General features: G+C 33.6%; 1 non-coding gene across 1 annotated transcript; it reads left to right on the top strand.

Annotated features, from left to right (window-relative positions):
- Positions 1-4,010: 4,010 nt before the first annotated feature.
- Trnai-uau (transfer RNA isoleucine (anticodon UAU)) lies at positions 4,011-4,103 on the top strand. Its single transcript is given in 2 exon segments — positions 4,011-4,048; positions 4,068-4,103. It is a non-coding gene; the product is annotated as a tRNA-Ile (tRNA).
- The last annotated feature ends 1,600 nt before the right edge of the window (positions 4,104-5,703 follow it).

Below are 5,703 nucleotides of genomic sequence, written 5' to 3' on the forward strand. Positions count from 1 at the left end.
TTATGTTTTCTTTTTGCCATTTTTTGTTTATTCACTAAAATGCATTGTGCAATATCGTTGATCCTTTTACAAACTATTCACTGTGTTCAGTTTATCACTCCGAAACTATTCATTACCATCTTTACAGGGTCCGAAATAAAAGTGTATCCCATATACTCGACACCGCCTTCAGGGCGGCGTTGAAAAACAGTGTAAGGGAATAATATGTGACTGTCTCTGGTCCGTCGGAATAAGGTCAGTAATTCGGTTGAAACTGTGCTTCTGTGGTGTAGTCGAAAGAAGTCCATAGTAAAAAGATCCTAATATTCCCATTTCTAGCGCAAATTCCTGTAGAACGAGTGCTTTTATATTACACTTTTTCACTGCTAGAATACATTCTGCATGTGATGAAACGGTTTTCATGTTTATACATCCCCTAATGGTAGGTTTTACAGATCGAAACCGAAAGCAGGGGTTATTTGTGACATGAGCAAATGTGCGCCGTTTATAGGGTAGCAGACCACAACTGACTAGCATTTCACTAGGAACTATTCAACCCCCTATTTTCTTTTCATTTTTATCGTTAATTTATAATAGAACTTTCGTGAAAAATAGGTGTAGGAAAAAGTGATGTTCTATAAAGGTACTTCAAGACGACCTGAAGTTGTCTTTTTTTTATATGAAACACAATTACTGACCATCAACCTATAGGAAAAGTCTATAAATTTCGTGATTCTTTTTTTCTTTATTGCCAAACTATGGGCATTTCATTAGAGGATATATAATATAATTTGTCGAAATGTTTCGGTTACAAGAAATCTTTTGCATTCATTGTTGGAAAATGTGAAAAATATTTGCCGTCGTAGATTTCCGTTCTTATTCGTGAGGATGCTGGCGCGTAGGTTTCAAAACGAGGCTTAGCGTTGGTTTGTAAACAAAGAAAAAAATTAAGATGGTAAGAGGGTAATGGTTTTGGGATATCTTTCATCAAGGATATGACGATTTTTAGCCTTTCATGCATGCAATGCACCGCAATAGCAATTATAGCTTTATTAGCCTTTTTTTCTAAACCAATCTTCAAAATAATAGCCAACAGCTCTCCGGCGACTTGATGCTCTGCATCAAAATTTTACTTGTTCAGGTCTGTAAAAATGTGGCTTACGCTTAAATTTGATGTGATCCGAAGCATAGACGTTATAAATTTTAAATAAAACACATTAAGCTGAGAACACAAATTATATAAGCGATATAAGTATTTGCTACTTTATTTGACATATTAATCGATGATTGTACATATGCTGATAATCATTTTATCACAAGCTATGTATTATTATAAATTTTAACAGTCTTGCAAATGAAAGATTGTCGAACCCAATTTCGACATTCACAGCGTAATCTATATCGTTTTAAGGTTAAAAAGACATCTCTTTTGATTGTCCCATATTATGATTGGAATTTATTCATGACTCAAACGAGACCACACAAATTTTCCATATAATTTTGTCCAATTTTATACAATCATAAATATGTTTAACTGCTATTATTTAACAATTTGATGCAATTTCAAACATTATTTATAAAAGTGTTATTAACATAAACTTAAATACTGTACACATGATTGACTACACAATTACATTGTTTAATGATAGTTCAAATTGTTTCAACGGGTAACATTTTAAAACAAAGTGTTTTATCTAACAGTCACTTGACGTTTAATGAAATTAAACTAAACTAACATAAACAAAATTTTCTCCTTTATTTTCTCTTCATTGTCATGCATTATTTTTTATCTATTTTTTAATATAGTAACAAAACGGTATATACTTTTCTAAAATCAAAATAGTAGTATACTTACTATTAACATTTTCAGATATTGTCCAACCCATTTATTCGAACCTAGAACTACTTATTACGTTCACAAGACATGGGAGGTAAACCCAGTCATGTTGGAATTGTAATGTATACATCATTTTTTCTGTGGTAATAAGAGCAGTTGTGAGTTTACCTGTTGAAATGAATATTTCAAGAATATATATATTTCAAAATGTAACGTGACGTCATTGTACATTATTTCAAAATGTAAACGTCCTGAAGATATGTGTATTGAAAGCGCTTGCAGTGAAGAATTAAAATAATTGTAAAACACAGAAGTCTGCTGCTGTTTATTCCTTACAAATTGAACTTTTATATATATATATATTATCCGTATTGTTCAACAACAGTACATTTTGTATATATATATATATGAAAATATCATGTTCAAGGAATGCAATTTGATTGAATTCCTTACTCTTACTTGTTCATCTTGTAATGTAGAAACCGTTCTGTTTCCAGAAGAAACGACGCACTGTAACTTGTGAACAGGGCAATGAAGTTGTATTAATGATGCATGTATGTTGCATAGAATGCTTGTTATCTTCTTGTGATTAACAGTCTTGAGTATTTCAGGCACTTTAATTGAATAAAAACACGTGCATGTAAGACGGGATCTGACACTGAAATTTTAACAAATTGAAATTCGTTGTAATTTAGAAAGTGTCTCGTGGTTAATTGTTCGTGCATTTCATAAGTAGAATACATGATTTCGGGTTTCTAACTTTTGACTTGAGTACATTGGTCTACGGAACCTTGGATATCATAATTTATATGTTTTACTTTTTACAGTCTCGTATTTTGTCACTTTCATTACTTATTTCAGCGAGGAATTAATTTATTTACGCTGTATTGTCTAACTAGTTAAAGATATGGAAAGCATGAGGTTACCATAAATTGTCTCAAACGCTTTGCGTTCCCCAGTTTCCTTCGTGCAGGTAACTAACCGTTCCAAGGCGGTGTCCCTATTTTCATCTTGCTTTTAATCTATTATGCATGTTGGGTTTCCTCCCTTCGCCACACCACTTAACGGTCCACTCCCACAATTAAAATCATGCTTCATACAATTTAAATATACGTTTACTTTTTACAGTCTTGTGTTTAAATGTACGTTTTACTTTTTACATTCTCATATTTTGTCACTATCAGTGCGCTTCATGTGTTTTTATCATTTTTTCACCTATCCGCATCCATCATTAAAATTACCTTTCATACAATTTACATCCACGTGTTAATGCATATTCGAAGCAACCAGTCCACTATATTTTTACTCTACAGTTTCTGTTTGAGATTGACTTATTTGTGATTTGTGGCTCTGAGCATGCTATGCTCAATGCTTCCAAAGAATCTACTCTTACCTTTTTATTTTTTAACTTGTTCGAACTGATAAATTTATTTAGTTAAATAAGATAAAAAAAAGTGGAAAACCAAAGATCGCCCAACACTACATAAACGAAAATGTTGCAGGCTGGGTTTGACTGAGCCTGTTTATGGATGGTGGTGGAAGTGCAAGCTACCGTCTGCGCCCTCTAGCCCCGGGTTGAGCAGAACTCAACATTTACACATGTTGTAAGTACCAGCATGTAATTCAGAGACATCCGCAGATATATAAATACAGCGGTGCATATGGAAACTTCAGTGATGCACAGAGTGCAAACCACGAAAAGCGGCGGAAGTTTTATTAGATAACTGGTCATAAAAATTATTTTGACAACTGGTTTGAACAATTTCAGCGAGCTGATAGTAGAATGTAAGACTGTAATGTTAGTGAAGAATGAGGTCTGTTTATGAAACTAAGAATGACATAACAAGTTTCTATCCAACTTACTAACTTTTATTTCTTAACTACTTATTGTATCATAGTCAATGTAAGGTTTTGAAAAACAAGCTATAAATCCTCTTGAAGCATACAACGCAAAATATGACTGACTTTGTTCGCAGATGAAAATTAATGAAAGTGTCCTTCGCTAAAACCGAATTATGATATAAAATAACATTGAATGAAGTTCATGCTCCAAAGAGTAATAACAACACTGAGCACAATTACTGGCGCAATACTGCACTTAAAATATTAGATAAATACAAATGATGATCCATAGGAAGTATCTATAATTTATCATAGTGGCAAATTTGTGTCATAGATCATGTTGCGTTCACAGGCCCCGGTGGCGCAATCGGTTAGCGCGCCGTACTTATAGACAGTACTTGGCTATGATATGCGGAGGCTGTGAGTTCGAGCCTCACCCGGGGCACCCTTTTTCATACATTTTACGGTGGAAAGTCTGATCAAATCTCACACCCGGTGCACTCTTTTTTCATACTGTCTGTACCGGAAAACGCTACTAAAGGTATTTCAATTACAGTCTTAGTACTTGACGATTCTGTGTTATCTTAATTTACATAAAGTTATTAGTCATCAAAGTTACAGGAAAAGACTTAATATCTTCACTAGTGTTAGGTTTATTCTCTTTTTAATTTGCATTCATATATTAACAATTTCATTGTTCTTTAAAACATAGTAACACGTAATATAGTGATTCTTGATTAAAGCACCTGTATTCGAATACGAAACTACTTCATCTGATAAAAAAAAAATCGACCTACTTGAAGTCCTTTGACGATGTAAGAATCGTTGAATACGTCTTCTCGTATGCGGTTATACGTATACACCTTTCCTTTATGACGCATGTATGCGCCAATGGAAATGCACAAGGCGAATTATACATTTACATTCTTTATTCATAGAAGTTTTACTCCTGTTCAGAAAGGTGATTGGTTGGAATGTTTCCTCAACCTCTTTGAAAGTGTATAATTAAATGTAAAACTAAACGACGTGAGCACGATTCTTATATGATAAGTCAAAACTTCCGCTGCCGCACATGAAAAGACTAAATCGAACCATGTCTGCAAGTTTTCGTTTATGTCGTGTTGGGCGGCCTGTGGTTTTCCACTTTTTCTCTTTTAGTCGTTTCTTGTGGCAAACGTATTTTTTTCTTTCGAACTAGCATACAAACGCAAAATAAGATAACTCAAATAGTTTGGAAATATTCTGTAAAATCATTTCTTTTTGTATACTACACGATGAATTCAGTAGCATCCTGGTAAAATTTTTATCGTTCTTTGAATGTTATGACACATGCCTACATTAAAAAGATGATACAGGGTGATTCATAATATATGTTAACATAAATAATTTCAATAATTTTGTCAGTTTTTACAAAACTCTATATTGTAATATATATATTACATTAGCATATACATGTAAGGTTTTTTTTACACATAAACATCATTTTCGTATACAAATGTATCACTTTCTTCAGTTACAATAAATGTTCAAAATGTCCCCCCTCGATTTTGCAGAACGAACTGTAAGCGAGGTCGGAAGTTCCTGATGGTGTCTTTGCAAGTTTCACAACTGATATTGTGCATTTCACGGCGAACAGAATCCTTCAAATCCAGTAACGTGTCTGGCTGAGGAGAATAGACTCTTTCTTTTAGACATCTCCCAAATAAGACATCTAACGGATTTAAGTCTGGTGAGTGAGGGGGCCATTCAAAGTTAGTCTTCAGGGAAATAATCTGACCTCCAAATTTCTGTAACACAGAAACACTGAAAAGATATGACGTTATTGACGTCACGTTGACGTTGCTTGCAATGAGTCTACCTGACTAATAAATTATGGGCCAATACGCTTTCTAACAAGTGCTGAACCATTTCTCTATCGCAAAAACTGACAAAGTTATTGAAGTTATTTATGATATCATATATTATGGATCACCCTGTATTTTCTCACAAAATGTGAAAGAATGCATGTTTTATGTACAAGGCTATATGTCGTTCTTTGACTTTAT

Source organism: Mercenaria mercenaria, chromosome 12 (assembly GCF_021730395.1).
Source record: "Mercenaria mercenaria strain notata chromosome 12, MADL_Memer_1, whole genome shotgun sequence".
Classification (NCBI taxonomy): Eukaryota; Metazoa; Mollusca; class Bivalvia; order Venerida; family Veneridae; genus Mercenaria; species Mercenaria mercenaria.